The following is an 18,840-nucleotide window of genomic DNA, read 5'->3' as shown; positions in this document are numbered from 1 at the left end:
ATATTATAAAAATCTATATGATGACCCTGACTCGCAATCACTAGAAAATAAAACACTGGCATTCCTCAAAAGATTGCACTTACCGTCATTATTAACAGAGGAGGCATCTGAAATGGTTAGGCCAATCTCAGTACAGGAAATAGCTAATACAATTAAGGTACTTAAAAATAATAAATCCCCTGGCACGGATGGGCTCTCGGGAGAATTTTATAAGTGTTTTGCGAAGGAGATTACACCAGCCCTTTTCAAAGGATTTAATTATGCCCTGACATCAGGTGACCCAGCAACATCTTGGTCAGAAGCCATTATCTCAGTCATACATAAAGAAGGAAAGGACCCAACCACATGTGAAGGATACAGGCCTGTCAGCTTGTTATGTAGTGATCTGAAGATATTGACTCATATTTTAGCACATAGGATACAGATATATATATAACAAAATTAATCAAACCAGATCAGACAGGGTTCATCCCTGGTAGACAAGGAGCTAACAATATTAGGAGAACATTAAATCTTATATCATGTACTAAAAACAACAGACAGCCCGCTTTGATGCTCAGTTTAGATGCACAAAAGGCATTTGACCGGGTAAAATGGAGCTTCCTATATCGGACATTAGAAGTTTTTGGGTTTCATTCAACATTTATAGATTGGGTAAAATTGGTTTATAAAAACCCCAAATCACGGATTAGAGTTAACGGATGCTGTTCAGATTTCTTTCCCCTCAAAAGAGGGGTCAGACAAGGGGATTGTCTGAGTCCATTGCTGTTGGCATTAAGTATTGAACCATTAGCCGAATCAATAAGACAAAATAAGGATATTAAGGGAATAAGAGATGAAGGGGGAGTGGAGCATAAAATATCTTTATTTGCTGACGATATATGAACATATCTAAGTGAACCCTCCTTAACTATACCAGCTTTATTGAACAATCTGAATGAATATGGAGAATTATCAGGTTATTTAACTAATGAATCTAAGTCAGTAGCAATGATGCTTTCAGGCAAATATCCAACTGAATTAGAGGGAAAGTTCAATTTCAAATGGACCACCACAGGGTTTAGATATCTTGGCATCATTATTACTCCCATTATATCACAGCTATTAAAAGAAAATTATGGAAAACTGATTACAGAAATAAAGAAGGATTTGGCCAGATGGGAGATATTGCCCCTGTCGATGGTGGGAAGAATCGAAACAGTGAGAATGAACATTGTACCCAGATTGTTGTTTCTGTTCGAGTCACTGCCAATTATGGTCTCTAGTTCAACTTTTAAGATGTTAGACAAAATCATATCTAAATTTGTTTGGCAAAATAAAAAAGCTAGAATCAAATACAAAATCCTTCTTTGCCCAAAAGAGAAGGGAGGGTTAAATTTACCTGGTCTAAAAAATTATTATTGGGCAGCACAACTTAGAGCGATTATTACGTGGATCACGAAGGAGACAGACACAATGTGGGTGGGAATGGAACAAAATTCCTGTCAGAAAACACCTTTGGAGGTACTCCCGTTTTTGAAAGAGAAGATGCAGAAAAAAGAGGGGCTGCGTAATGACTGGATTAGGGTAACAATAAAAGTATGGTCAATAGTGCGAAAAAAAACTGAAAATATCTAACTCAATAAGTAGAATCACCAAAATAGCAGGAAATCCAGACTTTTTACCATCTGTTATGGATGCAGGGTACAACAAATGGAGAAGTAAGGGGTTAATTTATATTGCACAAGTTTTCAATGGACAGTATATGAAGTCGTTTGAGCAACTTAAAAAAGAGTTTAACTTACCGAACCATGACTTCTACAAATTTCTACAATGAAGACACTACCTTCAGAAGCACAGAGAGTGGGAAAATATTTGTAGAACACCATCTAAGCTGGAGGAATTGCTGTTGTCGTATTTGGAGGGGGAGACTAAAAAGGGGTTAATATCAAAAATCTATAGAGTACAACAACATGAATGTAAGGACAACAATTTGGATGTTAAGGAAAAATGGGAATTAGAAACAAATACGATTATACCAGATGAAAATTGGGAGGAAACATTCAGAGCAGGACACAAATTAACAAGCAGCCCAATGTGGAGGGAGTTTGACTGGAAGGTGAAGATGAGATATTTCAACACTCCATCTAAGACTTCAAAATATAGCAACACATCTGAACTGTGTTGGAGAGGATGTCAGTTAATAGGAGATTTTACGCACATATTCTGGGATTGCCCACAGCTGTTGAACTTCTGGGAGAATGTTCGGAAGGAGATTGGGCAAATTTTGGACATTAATTTTGCTTTGGACGCAGCAATGTTTATCCTCGGCATCCCACCTGAGAATCTGACAGACAGAAACCTGATTGCTTTGTGGAGGATTTTGATTCTGATCGCTAAAAAGACAATAACAGCCTGCTTGCTAAAGCCAGAACCTCCAAACATATCACAATGGAGGAATAGAGTAAAAAATGTATACATCATGGAAAAAATCACAGCAAGGTTACAGCTGAAAACAGGAAAGTTTGCTGAAAGATGGGCACCAGTGAAAACAGTATTGGAATTATAAACATCAACATTTTTTAAAAATTTTTTATTTATTTATTTTTTTTCATGTGTATCTTGGAATAAGTATCTGAACACTTGTCTGGAATATTTGTCTGCGCATCTCTGTCATGTTCTATCTGTGCTGTATGTATGTTAAATAAAAAATAAGTTCCAAAAAAAAAAAAAGCCTCACAGTAATTCAATAATCTAGGAGTAGAAACCAGAGTCGCTCACGACGAGGATGGGATTCAAACCCATGCGTGCAGAGCACAATGGATTAGCAGTCCATCACCTTAACCACTCGGCCACCTCGTCTGCTGATGGCAACCCTCACCTTTTAAATAGCTGAACTCTTTGGAGCCTATTTGTCAGAAATGGACCCAGCAGGAGCCACTGAACACAACTCTGACATAATCAGGCTTCTTCCCAGCAGCTTCGTGCTGCAGAAGGCAGAATACAGACCATCGACACATCATCAGAGTGAACACCAGCTGATGTTTACAAGTTTAATTCACCTTTTACTAAAAAATGACATCCAAGCTCAGATTCTCTTGTCCTGATTGAACAAGTAAATGTTTAAGAAGATGAGAGTACCAGACTTTTTCATCCAAGGAAACAAGCGTCCTATCACTGTCCTATGCAGAGTTTCTATGAAAAAAAGTGAGACAACCCCAAGATTTTCTTTTTCCTCTTGTTGGATTTTGCCACAGAGAATCAGAGACAATCAAAAGCTTGTTGGACTTTAACGTTGGAGGACTGAACAAGTCATGACATCATCAGTTTTACCTTCACAGGTGCTTCATTTACTTTACTTTCAATTTTACAGAGGTTGAACCTGAAATCAAAGCTGTCTGTCAAAAGAAGTGAAAGCTTCCCAGGCTGTGATGTTCTTGTCTACAAACTCTGTCTTGTATGGAGCTTCAATCTTTAATAAAAAGAATAAAAAGAAGATAACATTTGTTGTGATTTGGCGCTTTAAAAATAAAACTTACGACTTACATGGAAACTGTCGGGGGGGTGGAGCCTCCATCAGGTATGTGTTTGATGTCTGAATTCTGTCTCTGATGTCTGAATTCTGTCTTTGATCTCTGGGTTCTGAGCATTGATCTCCTGCTTCAGTCTTTGATCTCTGACTGATCCTAAACTAATCAAAGGATCACATCAGCATATTGGTCCAGTCTACAGATGGTGATTTTACCTATTTGAAGCCTTATTTTGTGTTTGATGGACATTTATAAAATCACTAATGATTTTTTGACTGAACATCCTGGACACTGTGGTGCCTGATAAGGAGACAACTTGGGTACAAAGTAGAAGAGGAGGGTTTTTGGAGAAGGGATATTTTTGCAGTGTTCCAAGTCAATAATAACTGTGGCAAAATGTCATAATTTTTCAAAATGTCCTCACGAAGATGGTTTGAAATTCTGTCTCTCCCTCATCCTCAGCTTCTACAGCCCTTTAAAGAAAACCTTTGACTCGTGGATCTAAAAAGATCAGATGTTGTCTCCTCCAGAACATCAACACTTTAACGTTGTTGGCAGGACTCCAACCTGAGCAGGGAGACCCCAATGGATTTCTAGTCCATCGCCTTCACCACTCGGGCACAACAACCACATTCACACACACATTTGTAAAAGATTCACATTTACACAATTCTTTAAAATTATGTTCCAAGCCCATTTGTGTGAGGTCCTATTTTCTCTTTTTCAGCATTCCTTTGTTTCCAGGTCTCTAATAAGTGCAGAATTACAAAGACAAGCAAGCTTGATCCATCCTGGGCAGGTGATAGGAGCCATTGACCACTGGCCAGAGACCCTGGCACAGACGTTGGGGGTGGTGATAGAGAGCATTTCTACAATTATATTCTACATTTATAGAATTCTATAATCCTACAATTTCATTGAGCAGATGCTTTTGTCCAAAGCCACTTGCATATGTTTTTGGTGAGTTTGGCTCCTGAGCTCAAGACAGTTGTGACTCATAAAGGACAGCTTCAAATGCAGCTGTGAAGCCTCATTGTCAGCTGGGAGGACCGACAGGTGTCTCCCTCTAGTGGCTCCTCACAGCAACACGAGCCTCATTTCATTCACATGCATCCACCACCTCACTACCAAAGGCCAGTTGGGCCTCGACAGACAGGTGAGTTTCAAGTGTTGGACAAAGGTCTTTAAGATGTTCTTATTAATTCTATAACATCTGAGATAAAAATCTATGGAATTACAACTAACAAGCAGCCAAACACCTGATCAGATGCTCCTTCATTAGGCTGAGAAGAATCAATCTAAACTGGGATGAAGAAAATTAATTGAGAGGAGAAACCTACTGATTGGATGACATGGACCCACCTGATCCATGTCAGCCTTGTTGGAGCAGAAAGAGGTGGATCAGAGGAATCAGTGGATCAAGACTCAGGTGTCAGATGCAGAATGTCTTTATTGACAATGGAGTCAGAGAAATCTTCCAATGTGAGAGAACGTGACAGACCATTTTATACCACAGACAGGCTGTGTGTGTGTGTGTGTGTGTGTGTGTGTGTGTGTGTGTGTTTGTGTGTGTGTGTGTGTGTGCGTGTGTGTTTGTCCTAACTGACTGGAAACTGAATAATAACCAGACTAACTTTTGTTATTGACCAAGTCTGGGTGACTCACTTAATTCATAACTGAAGTGATTATTTAATTAATAAACAGAACATTTGTCCAAAAGTCATGATCAAATTCATGTAAAATCTGAGCAACGAGGGTTTGAAAATGTTCAAATGAGCCAAAACAATGTCCTGGGATCCAACCAGGGACCTTTAGATCCACACAAATCTTCCCTGACCTCATAGAAACTGGAACATTTCAACAAATAAATTCAAATTCAACTAAGCAGCAACTCTAGAACAGTCAGAGCACTTGCTAATTCCCCTGTTAGCTCCAGATCAGACAATGCAGGCTCACCTTCACGCTTGGTTGTACGACCGTCACCAGTTGAATCTTCTCTGGTTCAACAAACTCTGGGGACTCAAGACAAAAGTCAGCACCGGTGCAGGTCCAGATCCAGATGTTAGCTGATGGGGACAATGGCTTAAGGGAGCTCCAGGTAGCTGGTTTGAACTGGTCCCTCATCTCTGTGAGTAGAAACCATCTGAGGTGGAGGGTGAAGATCTGCTTTGTCCTCCTGATCTCCCAGTAAAGCCAGTATCAGTAGCGGCTGGCTCATAGGGGGCGCTGGGGCGCCGCCCCACCAGCTGTGGAGAGGAAAATCTCTACATGTATTGATACATATATATGTGCATATGTTTACAATTTGTATCGTCAATGTCAGCCTTACTTAATTGTGTGTGTCTACATGCAATATGGGTCATTTAAACAACATTTACGCCAACTGACTCATTCAATTAATAGTGAATTTACTCTGATAGACTGTATAATTTGTCTTTAGGGGCGCTCGTCAAAGCGCCCCAGACCTGCAATTAATTAGCCAATCCTGTATGGTTGCTAGGGAAAAATAATGAATAATTGGCCAATCAACATCGCCAAATTTAACGGCGTAGGGGCGCTGGAAAAGTCGCCCCTACGCCAACGTAAAATGCGTGAAGGTTTGGATTGCTAAAGCTAGCTGAGGAGCCCGCGATATTCTTTTTGCGTAGTGAGATTCCCAGATATCCGATGCCCTACGAAAAAAAATACCGCGAGAAGTGAGTGAGAGAGAAAATGGCGACAACAACGATCGAAGTTCAAGAGCAGCAGTTTCCACCAAATTCGGTGAGATCCCTTTTAAATTTCCCTTTTGCGAGGAGGACCATGGCGGAAAAAATCCGCGTTAAGGAGCTGGGACCGGACAAGCCTGAAATCAACATCCAGCAGCAGTCCAAGGAAAAGGCTAAATCCTACAACAGGACTTTTTGCCGGAGGTGGTTTCAGCGCAGGCCGTGGCTGACGGGTTGTGGAGCAACCAACGCACTTTTTTGCTTCCCCTGCATCCCTTTCAGGAGTGACCGGTGTGATTCAGCATGGACACAGACAGGAATCACTGACCTGAAGCACCTCTCCGAGCGGATTAAGAAACACGAAAGAGCGAAAATTCACATGGAAAACTGCGTGAAGCTAGCGGTTCTTGGGAAGATTAGCATAGCAACGCAGCTCGATGACAGTCACCGCATCGCTGTAAGGAAGCACAATGATGAGGTAGATAAGAACCGTAACATCTTATCTAAGATAATTAACTGTTAAATTCTGTGGTGCTTTTGAAGTGGCTCTGCGGGGACATGACGAAAGTGATTCCTCTGACAACGCTGGAATATTCAGAGGTCCAGTTGACTTGATGGCATCCAGTGATCGGGACTTGAGGGAGCACCTTGAAAATGCAACCGTTTTTAAAGGCACCTCGAAGACAGTACAGAACGAGCTCGTGGACTGTATGCTGGCAGTTTTGAGAGAACAGATCCTGGATGAAGTTAAATCGGCAGACTTTTTAGCGATCCAGGCTGATGAAACTACTGACGTTTCAACACAGTGTCAGTTAGTCTTAGTTCTGAGATACATTGACGACCGCCACAATATTCAAGAGCGGTTCTTTGAATTTTTGAAACTGCCCAACACCTGTGCGGATGCAATAGCCAGTGCCTTATTGGAGAGGCTGCACAGCATCCTTTCTGAGGGACAAGAAAAGAAGCTGATTGCCCAGGCCTGTGATGGGGCAGCTGTGATGAGGGGTGCCAAAGGAGGAGTGCAGCGAAAGGTACAAGACATCTATCCAAACGCTCACTATGTTCACTGCTATGCCCATCAGTTAAACCTGATACTGCGGCAAGCAACCTCCCACATCCCTCAGAGCAGTCACTTTTTTTCTGACATGGGGGGATTTGCTTCTTTTTTCTCTAAGTCAAGCAAGAGAACTGCAGTGCTTGATGAGATGGTTGCGCACCGACTTCCAAGTGCATCATCAACACGTTGGAACTTCAACAGTCGTGTTAACACAGTTAATGAGCACAAGAAGGATCTGGTGAATTGCTTTCAGGCTATCCGGAACAGTGAAGGGTTTGATAGCCAGACAAAGAGAGAAGCTGGTGGCTATGTGAGAATGCTGGAAGATGAAACTTTTAGTTTTTTACTGGCCCTGTTCCACAAAATCATGCCACATGTGGACATCCTTTACAACCAGCTGCAGAAGAGAAACATTGATGCTGTCTACATGGCAGGAGTCACCCAGACATTCATTGACCACATGCAGGCTATCAGGTATGCTAAATTAATTAATTTGTAGCCTAACCTAAATTTCTCTGTATATGTAGACTTAAATGCTTATATATCACCTTATTTAAAGCATTGATTTATCTGTATAATATAACTGACAGTAATGACATCCACCTTTGGTTTTGTTAATGTATCCCTAACCAGTTTTTAGAACTTACTCATGAAACTTATGTGTTGGGTCAGGGAGGATGTGCCTACACTGGCTGAGGATGAGGAGTTCAGGGGACCTGCTCAGGAGCCACCCGCAAAGAGACGCAGAACCTTGGGAGAAGACACACTGCACCATTTGGCACTGGAGGTAAGAACTTGCTTCTTAGTGTGATTTGAATCACATTATTAAATAAAATCAAAATAAGATGTTGGCCATATGATACAGTGGTCCAGACTTAAATGTATATTCTTTTATGATGATATGAATCATTACAGTATGTTTATTACATAATATAGGCTAGCTCATCAGGTCAATGTATTAAGACAAGTGAAGATGCAATAATTCCTATTTTGTATAATTATATCATTGCATAGGTATGTGACACCATTGTGAGCCATGCCAAGGAGAGATTTAGTTTCACCAAGCATCTTGTCAGCGCCACACTCCTGCAAGGAGACCTGTTCCCACAGCACAGCCGAAAGTTCCCAGATTCAGCACTGAAAACCACAGCGGAAGCCTATCCCTGATTGGACAAGGCCAGACTTCAAACAGAGCTGTCTCTGATCTACGGGAACGAAGAGTTTCAGAGTTGCAGTGGTGCACTGGCTCTCTATCAGGTTTTGATGGAAAATAACCTTCAAGACACGTTCACTGAAACTGTAAGTCTGCTCAACATCCTCATCACCACACCAATGACAACGTCAGAATCTGAGAGGTGCTTCTCCACTTTGAAGAGGATAAAAACTTTTCTTACAAATACCATGGCACAAGATCGGCTCAACGCTCTGGCTATGCTCTCCATTGAGAAAAAACTGACACGAAACATTCCTGGTTTCAACACCAGGGTCATTGAGAAATTTGCCTCCCAGAAAGAGAGACGAGCAAAGTTCCTGTACAAATAACTGCTGAATTCAAACACACACCCAGAAAGACTGAAACAAATAGACAGAGAGACAGAGGGACAGAGACAGGTAGACGAAGAGAGAAAGAGAGACGGACACAAAGAGAGAGAGACAGAGAGAGACACACACACTAAGAGACAGACAAACAGAGATAGAGACACACAGAGAAAAGGACACAAAGACGGAGACACAGAGAAGGAGACAGAGACAGACACAGATGAACAAAGAGAGAGACAGAGAGAGACACACACACACACATTGTTGATTTGTATTGTATAGATTGAGCTCAAATCACCTTCTGTAAAGTTAACATCATTGTATAATATTTGATCGCATAAAATTGACTGTAGTTGTAAATTGTTGTTGTTTTTTTTTTGTCTTTGAAACTGTCGATTTTAAGAAGGAAAGTAAATACTATTTTAAAACATTTAATAATTGTCCGGCTGCTCTTTTTGAATGATTATACTAGACTAGGCACGGAAATGTTTTTGGCACACCAGCCCCACCAAGAATTTTTTTCACCAGCCACCACTGGCTTCTGTCATTTAGTTTACAGGAAATGTTGATGACACACTGGGATTTTTTGTTCTCCTGCTGTCACTGTCAAGTGCCAGCTTAACATGTGAGAGGTAGCAGGATCCATGCATGTGTTCATGTTTACAGCAGACAAGGAGGAAACCTTGGAGGATTTCAGGGACTTTTAGCAGTGGTTCAAACTTCAGGTGTGAAAGCTTCTCAGTATAAAATTTTAAGTGAGCGAGCCAGGAGTTGAACCTAGAATCTTCTGACAGTAGTCAGTCATGCTATCCATTGCACCACCAGCCCTGTGAAAACCTCTTCATGTTCATGTGTACTTGATTTTATAGACAATCCAAACGATCTGGTGGCATTTTCAGGGGACACAATGGTGCAGTGGTCAGCACTGTTGCCTCACAGCAAGAAGGTTCCAGATTCGAGCCCCAGCTGTGTGAGTCTGCATGTTCTCCCTGTGTCTGTGTGGGTTCTCTCTGGTACTCCAGCTTCCTCCCACAGTCCAAAGACATCAAGAGGGGACGAGGCTGATTGATACTCTAAATTGACTGTAGGTGTGGCTGTGAGTGTGAATGGTTGTCTGTCTATGTGTGTTGGCCCTGTGATGGACTGGTGACACGTCCAGGGTGAACCCCGCCTCTTGTCCAAAGGCCGCTGGGATAGGTTCCACCCCCACACACAAACCTTGACATATAATCAGTGGAGAAAAGGAAATTTATCTACACTCATGACTTCATCTGTTTTGAGAACTGAACTGGATATAAACTCTGAGAATTCAGAGTAAGGACCAGGAGGGTGGGACACAATAATAGATAGGAGTAAATGTGGAGTCTGGGTTCTTTTCTAGAATGTGATGGCAATGACATTCCTGCCAAGTGACATCACTGACATGAATGGATGACTTCAGTCACATGACTGGATGACTTCAGTCACCTGACTGGATGACAGTGTAGATGCCAATGTAGAGGTTGGGGAAACAGTCTCTGAGAATCCAGCTTGAACCAAAGCCCTCCTTGTTCTTCAAAAACCCAAACAGCGACCATCAGTCTCCCTCCAATCCTGTACTTGGGTTCAATGTTGCTGTTCCATTTTGCAGCAGTAGGTGTCGCTGTGATACCAGGTTCAGTTCAAGAGTCCCAACTCCAGCTCATGTTGGTGACCTCAGTGGCAGGGTAAAATGGCGCTTCAGTGGATCATGTGGATCAACTCATGTCTGTCCTCACTGCTCCACAGGTCTGTCAAATGTTCTGTAAAATAGTTTGACCACAGCAGAGATGCTAGATTAGGAGTTGATGGGAGTTGTTGCAGATACCAGTGTCCAAAGTCCAGCTTGAACCTAGTTTGTGCACTTATTTGTCAAGCTAGCAGAGATTCTTTTCACTGCCAAGCTAAAGTGACTTCTGTCAACAAAGGTAAACATAAAAAAGGATATTTCTACTGTCAGTTCAAGATTTTTATCAAACTTCTTTTTCATAGCTTCAACCTTCCTCGTGTTAGCTTTCTGTTCCCATCTCTGATGTTAACAGGTCAGTTTTGACCCACGTCTTCAATCAGCTGTAAAATAAACTAAAAACAATTTTCTATCATCCAAGTTGTTTCCATCTCTTGGTTACCTTGTTAGGCTTCCTTATCCATGGAAATATTGATTGGAATATTTTGTTGTGGGCCTCTGGACCTTTTTTTAGTCAGTAAACCCTCGATTTCAGTTAAAAAAATGATCAAATGAACCTCAAGAAAATCATAGAAATAAACAAAAGGTTGTTGTGTTTCCTGACCATTACTGAGGGGTGTTAGAACACATCTCTGACATGGATTGGTTTGATTTATTATTCATTTTAATATTATTAACTATTGTAACATCCATGGTGTTATGGGTCAGTTTCGACCCTCATATATTTACCTCAAGAAAAAGGCAAAAAAGTCTCTTTTTTTATCAGCAATAGAACTTTAATACAAACACAAAATGAAAAGCAGAAATGGAGTGACTGCAGGAACAGGAGTTCCATGGAGCTCAAAGGAGTGATCACTCTCAACTTTGAGCAGTCCTGTTCAGAGTTTTCCAACAGGGCTTTGAGAGACCAAGAGTTCCCCAGAGCTGCAAGGAGGAACAAGAAGGAGACTTGGAAAAAGAAGGGAGGGAAACCTGCTGATGTGTTATGAACTTAAGTCACATAAAGTTCTCCATTTATTGAGTTTGTATTTTAAAACTTAATTGTGCAGTTCAGTGTTGAACAATAAAGAATGTGTTTATTGGTGATAAAGCATTTCAAGCTTTAAGTAGGAGGAATTGCTTTCTTGATCACCCCTTGACTAAAAACACCTACAAAATAAAACACACCACTGCTGTGGGCACCCACCTCATGGGAGTCAGGCCCCTGGTGGTCATGGCCCCCAGGAGCCGTGGTTGGCGTCCAAGATTTTCATTTCTGAAAGGTGGCAACCTGACAGCAAACAAACCCATCCTCTGAACTAGGAGTCTCAGTTGAGGCTGCATCTGAAACCAAAGACTTTGTATGAATAACTGTCAACCCACATTCTTTGTCTGGACTAAAAGTTAATTAGTTAACAGTTGGCTAAGCTACCTGTGGTCAACTACTGATTTAAAAAAGGTCCAGAGGCCAAAAACAAAATTTTCAAATCATCCAGTCATGTGACTGAAGTCATCCAGTCACGTGACTAAAGCCATCCAGTCACGTGACTGAAGCCATCCAGTCACGTGACTGAAGTCATCCAGTCATGTCAGTGATGTCACTTGGCAGGACTGTCATTGCCGTCACATTCTAGAAAAGAATCCAGACTCCACATGTGGCTCCCATGATAACTGATGGACCTCTGGTTGGAGGCTGGACGATGATGTTCTGACTTGAAGGAAAACTCCTTGTCCAAATTCCATTGTGTTCAAATTTAAAGTCCCACAATAAGAAGTAGCTGAATCTGACAGGTGAAGGTTTGGAACTACAAGATGGTTGATGTTTTCTTGACTTGATGCTCTGACTGTCAGGGTAGATGACAGCTTCTTTCTGCTGCTGCATCTGAGTGGCTATGATGTGAGGTTTTACCTCCCAAGGTTGTCTGGTTCCAGAGGAAATTTGAAAATTCCAGTCCCCAACCTTGGCTGTTCTGAAACTCTTCTCCTGAATCACTCCTGAGCTGCAGCAAGAAAAAATACCAGTGCCCAACCAGATCAACTTCATGGCTGCTAACAGCCTCAGACACTTGATTTCCATCAATCTGGAGCCAAGAAGGCCCTCACCTGTGGTTCTCCTCCAGGAGGGTCCAGGTTCTGCCATTGTGGCTCCTTGTGCCACTGCCAGAGAGTCTCAGCTGCACACTGCAACATTTCAAGAGGAGATTTACATTCCTTCAAATGTCCTGACATCTTCTTCCAATGGTTCTGTTCTATCTTTATATTTTAAAATCAATCACACAATGAAAGCTGCCACAGCTGGTTTAAGAGAGAGAACACGCTAAGAGATTTGAAACCAGTAAAATATGCTTTTCTGTGTGCAAACTAGTGAGGGGCATGGAAGGATATTTTACCACCAATACAGAACCCAAACTTTAGTCATGTGATGAGATGGCGACTGTGAAGAGTGATTATGAAGTTAATGGACAAAATGTGAATTGAAAGTAAATACATTAAAAAAATACTAAATAAACAAATAAATAAAAGAAGGAGCACAAATGACATTTTTCTGCACAAATTTACTGGTATTAGACTGCATTTTTGGTTCATGAGTCGATGAAAGAGTATCACATATATATTATATACATGTGATACATGCACGTGGCTTTGGACAAAAGCTTATAGAAATTGTAGAATTATTTAAATGTACCAAGTGGACTGTTTCAGGTTTCTTGAAGATGCTTCAGCTCTCATCCAAGAGGTGTCTTCAGTTTTCTTCACTGATGGGAGGATTTATAGCTCTGTGGGGGCGGGACCTTCTACAGAGGTGATTGACACATGTGAGCTCTGGGTGTCAGAGTTGTTTTGGTCAGGTTGTGAAAGGGAAGTTGACTCAACTGGTATCTGTGTCAGTTAAAAGCCTCACAGTAATTCCATAATGTTGGAGTAGAAACCAGAGTCGCTCACGACGAGGATGGGATTCGAACCCATGCGTGCAGAGCACAATGGATTAGCAGTCCATCGACTTAACCACTCGGCCACCTCGTCTGCTGACAGCAACCCTGAGCTTTTAAACACCTGAACTCTTTGGAGCCTATTTTTCAGAAATGGACCCAGCAGGAGCCACTGAACACAACTCTGACATAATCAGGCTTCTTCCCAGCAGCATCGTGCTACAGAAGGCAGAATACAAACCATCGATACATCATCAGAGTGAACACCAGCTGATGTTTTCAAGTTTAATTCACCTTTTACTACAAAATGACATCCAAGCTCAGATTCTCTTGTCCTGATTGAACAAGTAAATGTTTAAGAAGATGAGAGTACCAGACTTTTTCATCCAAGGAAACAAGCATCCTATCACTGTCCTATGCAGAGTTTCTTTAAAAAAAAAAGTGAGACAACCTCAAGATTTTCTGTTTCCTCTTGTTGGATTTTGCCACAGAGAATCAGAGACAATCAAAAGCTTGCTGGACTTTAACGTTGGAGGACTGAACAAGTCATGACATCATCAGTTTTACCTTCACAGGTGCTTCATTTACTTTACTTTCAATTTTACAGAGGTAGAACCTGAAATCAAAGCTGTCCATCAAAAGAAGTGAAAGCTTCCCAGGCTGTGATGTTCTTGTCTACAAACTCTGTCTTGTATGGAGCTTCAATCTTTAATAAAAAGAATAAAAAGAAGATAACACTTGTTGTGATTTGGCGCTTTAAAAATAAAACTTACGACTTACATGGAAACTGTCTGGGGGGGGGGGGGTGGAGCCTCCATCAGGTATGTGTTTGATGTCTGAATTCTGTCTCTGATGTCTGAATTCTGTCTTTGATCTCTGGGTTCTGAGCATTGATCTCCTGCTTCAGTCTTTGATCTCTGACTGATCCTAAACTAATCAAAGGATCACATCAGCATATTGGTTCAGTCTACAGATGGTGATTTTACCTATTTGAAGCCTTATTTTGTGTTTGATGGACATTTGTAAAATCATTAATGACTTTTTGACTGAACATCCTGGACACTGTGGTCCCTGATGAGGAGACAACTTGGGTACAAAGTTGAAGAGGAGGGTTTTTGGAGAGGGGATATTTTTGCAGTGTTCCAAGTCAATAATAACTGTGGCAAAATGTCATCATTTTTCAAAATGTCCTCACAAAGATGGTTTGAAATTCTGTCTCTCCCTCATCCTCAGCTGCTGCAGCACTTTAAAGAAAACCTTTGACTCGTGGATCTAAAAAGATCAGATGTTGTCTCCTCCAGAACATCAACACTTTAACGTTGTTGGCAGGACTCCAACCTGAGCAGGGAGACCCCAATGGATTTCTAGTCCATCGCCTTCACCACTCGGCCACAACAACCACATTCACACACACATTTGTAAAAGATTCACATTTACACAATTCTTTAAAATTATGTTCCAAGCCCATTTGTGTGAGGTCCTATTTTCTCTTTTTCAGCATTCCTTTGTTTCCAGGTCTCTAATAAGTGCAGAATTACAAAGACAAGCAAGCTTGATCCATCCTGGGCAGGTGATAGGAGCCATTGACCACTGGCCAGAGACCCTGGCACAGACGTTGGGGGTGGTGATAGAGAGCATTTCTACAATTATATTCTACATTTATAGAATTCTATAATCCTACAATTTCATTGAGCAGACGCTTTTGTCCAAAGCCACTTGCATATGTTTTTGGTGAGTTTGGCTCCTGAGCTCAAGACAGTTGTGACTCATAAAGGACAGCTTCAAATGCAGCTGTGAAGCCTCATTGTCAGCTGGGAGGACCGACAGGTGTCTCCCTCTAGTGGCTCCTCACAGCAACACGAGCCTCATTTCATTCACATGCATCCACCACCTCACTACCAAAGGCCAGTTGGGCCTCGACAGACAGGTGAGTTTCAAGTGTTGGACAAAGGTCTTTAAGATGTTCTTATTAATTCTATAACATCTGAGATAAAAATCTATGGAATTACAACTAACAAGCAGCCAAACACCTGATCAGATGCTCCTTCATTAGGCTGAGAAGAATCAATCTAAACTGGGATGAAGAAAATTAATTGAGAGGAGAAACCTACTGATTGGATGACATGGACCCACCTGATCCATGTCAGCCTTGTTGGAGCAGAAAGAGGTGGATCAGAGGAATCAGTGGATCAAGACTCAGGTGTCAGATGAAGAATCTCTCTTTCAGAGAAATCTTCCAACGTGAACGTGACAGACCATTTTATACCAAAGACAGGCTGTGTGTGTGTGTGTGTGTGTGTGTGTGTGTGTGTGTGTGTGTGTGTGTGTGTGTGTGTGTGTGTGTGTGTGTGCGTGTGTGTGTGTCCCTACTGACTGGAAACTGAATAATAACCAGACTAACTTTTGTTATTGACCAAGTCTGGGTGACTCACTAAATTCATAACTGAAGTGATTATTTAATTCATAAATAAAACATTTGTCCAAAATTCATGATCAAATTAATGTAAAATCTGAGCAACGAGGGTTTGAAAATGTTCAAATGAGCCAAAACAATGTCCTGGGATCCAACCAGGGACCTTTAGATCCACACCAATCTTCCCTGACCTCATAGAAACTGGAACATTTCAACAAATAAATTCAAATTCAACTAAGCAGCAACACTAGAACAGTCAGAGCACTTGCTAATTCCCCTGTTAGCTCCAGATCAGACAATGCAGGCTCACCTTCACACTTGGTTGCACGACCGTCACCAGTTGAAGCCTCTCTGGTTCAACAAACTCTGGGAACTCAAGACACAAATCAGCACCGGTGCAGGTCCAGATCCAGATGTTAGCTGATGGGGACAATGGCTTAAGGGAGCTCCAGGTAGCTGGTTTGAACTGGTCCCTCATCTCTGTGAGTAGAAACCATCTGAGGTGGAGGGTGAAGATCTGCTTTGACCTCCTTATCTCCCAGTAAAGCCAGTATAGATGTTGAGCTTGGAGGAGTTGATGGCCTCCTTCATCTTCTTGTTGGAGATGTTTGCTAAACTCAGCACCACCATTGATCAGAAGAAAGTCCACTTGTCAGCTGGACACTGGAGTTTCTAGTGACCTGCAGGATCTTAGTTGTGGTGACAGCAGGCCTGTTCCAAGAGCTTTGCTCACATTCATGATCAGGCTTCATAATGGTTCTGGACCACTGTGTGATAGGAGCTGATCCTGGAGCAGCAGAAGACAAATATAGAGAAGAAAAGACAAAAGACAGAGAGAAATGAGGGAGAGAATGACAAAAAGATGGGGAACAAGATGAGGGTGAAAGACAAGCAGAGAGAAAGACAGGGGGACAGGGGGATGGAAGACAGACACAAAAACCAACAACAGCAACAGCAGCAATAATAGTTTTGATATTGTCCTGTTATTGATGTTTTCATGTGAAAGTGGCATATTTAAGATAAAAGACACTGTTAGAACAGAAAGATCCAGAAAACCCACCAACCAGAGGTGTGTCTGGTACAGATGTGGAATTATTGGCTCACACAATGTTGAGGCAACTGGGAAGGAGACAAACAAAAAAGGCTTGTTTGATTCAGACATTCATCAAAAATGGTCCTGTCGAACTGTTCAATGTGTCATGACTTCAGAGGCTCAAATCCTCTCGAAGTTCTAGTGAGAGTGGAAGAGATTATAAAATGAGAGAAGCAGGTTCCTCACTCAGAGCTGAAGTAGCTCAGTAGGGAGAGCGTTAGACTGAAGATCTAAAGGTCCCTGGTCTGATCCCAGGTTTCAGCAGAGACACAGCATTGACTTTACTTTCCAGTAGAGGAACTGCAGACATGAAGGAGACTAACATCTTGTCCTGTGCATTCTTATGACATTCAAGACATTTTTGGATTCTCTTGTTGGATTTTGCCACAGAGAATCAGAGCCAATCAAAAGCATGGTGGACTTTAACATGGAGGATTGAACAAGTCAAGAAAGCAGCAGCTTGACCTTCACAGGTGTTTCTTTTCCTGTCTAAATGCTGTAGGAAGAGCCTGAGTAGCTCAGACGGTAGAGCATCAGACTTTTAATCTGAGGGTCCAGGGTTCAAGTCCTTGTTCAGGTGCTGTGCTGGTGTTCCAGTGTTTGACAACATGGTACTGGATGAAGTTTAGTGTTGAACAAACTGTTATCATCAGAAGTAGAAGTGTTCTCGTCTTGCCACTGTGAGACTGTAGCTGCAGGTCAAATGTGACATAAAAGTGACTAATAATAATTTCATGTGGCATGCAATTAACGAAAGACCACAAATAACACTGGTCAAGTTAATCTTATTTATATTGCACCAAATCACAACAAAACTTATCTCATGACACTTCACAGGTAGAGCAGGTCCAGTACCAAACTCCTTCAATGAATCTACACCCAACAATTCTCCATCAGCAAGCACATCCTGCAACAGCGGCGACAAAAACCTTCCTTTTAACAGGCAGGAACATCGAGCAGATCCAGGTTCAATGGGGACGGCCTTCTGCTTTGACCGGTTGGGGGGAAAGAGAACAGGAACAAAACAGATAATGGAGGAAGACGGATATGTAGAAGGAAAGAGAGGGACAGAGATAAAGAGAGAGAGAGACTGATGGACAGACGGTGATGTGAGTAGGTGGAGCTACGGGTGGCAGCTTGAGCCTCTTCAGCTCTGCAGCCTCCTCCAGCAGCACCCAGATCTGGAATGAGAGGAGCCTAAAAGGATCCTGAGAAGGAGACAAGTTAGTAATACCTATGAGTATAATTTATGTATGACACATATAGGAGGAGAGAGAGGAGTCGAGAGAAGTCCAGTGCACTGCATCTGCCATCTGTCTACTTCAAATTACACGCTGCATGACATTCAATTTCAAAGCTAAGGAAAGACGCTTCAAGAAAAGGTGTGTGAGGGAAGCTCGCTCATGCTGGTCCCCAAAGATTCAAAGCTGCCCTTTCCTCACAAAGAAACAAAAAAGCTTACAGCACCTGGTATTCCCGAGCGGTCTCCCATCCAAGTACTAACCAGGCCCAACCCTGCTTATCTTCCAAGATCAGACAAGTTCGGGCATGTTCAGAGTGGTATGGCCGTAAGCCCTTGACTCTGAAACACATTGGCACTATCTCCATTTCAAACACTTTAAAACCTCAGAAAAAAAGTGATGCGCAAAAGCCTCAGGGTTATTTCACACGCCAAATAGGTGTCCTGTCAATACAACGAAAAGAATGTTGATGTCATCGAGAGAAAAGTACTGCATCTGCCATCTGTCTACTTCAAATTACACACTGCATGACATTCCATTCCAAAGCTGCGGAGGGCGCTTCAAGAAAAGGTGTGTGAGGGAAGCTCGCTCATGCTGGTCCCTAAAGACTCAAAGCTGCCCTTTCCTCACAAAGAAACAAAAAAAGCTTAGAGCACCTGGTATTCC

The 18,840-nt window shown here is 42.0% G+C and overlaps 3 non-coding genes and 1 pseudogene across 3 annotated transcripts in view; all 4 read right to left on the bottom strand.

The window, feature by feature from the left end:
• Nucleotides 1-2,759: 2,759 nt before the first annotated feature.
• On the bottom strand, nucleotides 2,760-2,841 carry trnas-gcu (transfer RNA serine (anticodon GCU)). The gene has a single exon. It is a non-coding gene; the product is annotated as a tRNA-Ser (tRNA).
• Nucleotides 2,842-13,439: 10,598 nt separating this feature from the next.
• trnas-gcu (transfer RNA serine (anticodon GCU)) lies at nucleotides 13,440-13,521 on the bottom strand. Its single transcript has one exon. It is a non-coding gene; the product is annotated as a tRNA-Ser (tRNA).
• Nucleotides 13,522-18,388: 4,867 nt separating this feature from the next.
• On the bottom strand, nucleotides 18,389-18,507 carry LOC147264720 (5S ribosomal RNA; annotated as a pseudogene).
• A 311-nt stretch (nucleotides 18,508-18,818) lies between these two features.
• LOC147264719 (5S ribosomal RNA) overlaps nucleotides 18,819-18,840 on the bottom strand; it is a 119-nt gene continuing 97 nt past the window's right edge. Inside the window, exon 1 of the ribosomal RNA XR_015115417.1 lies at nucleotides 18,819-18,840. This exon is cut by the window's right edge and continues 97 nt beyond it. This is a non-coding gene — a ribosomal RNA (5S ribosomal RNA).

This window comes from Aulostomus chinensis, chromosome 4, assembly GCF_037954235.1.
Source record: "Aulostomus chinensis isolate RoL2024-O1b breed Wild chromosome 4, RoL_Achi_v1.0, whole genome shotgun sequence".
In the NCBI taxonomy this organism is placed as follows: Eukaryota; Metazoa; Chordata; class Actinopteri; order Syngnathiformes; family Aulostomidae; genus Aulostomus; species Aulostomus chinensis.
The sequence above is the reverse complement of the archived record's forward strand: the minus strand, read 5'-3'. Positions and strand labels throughout refer to the sequence as shown.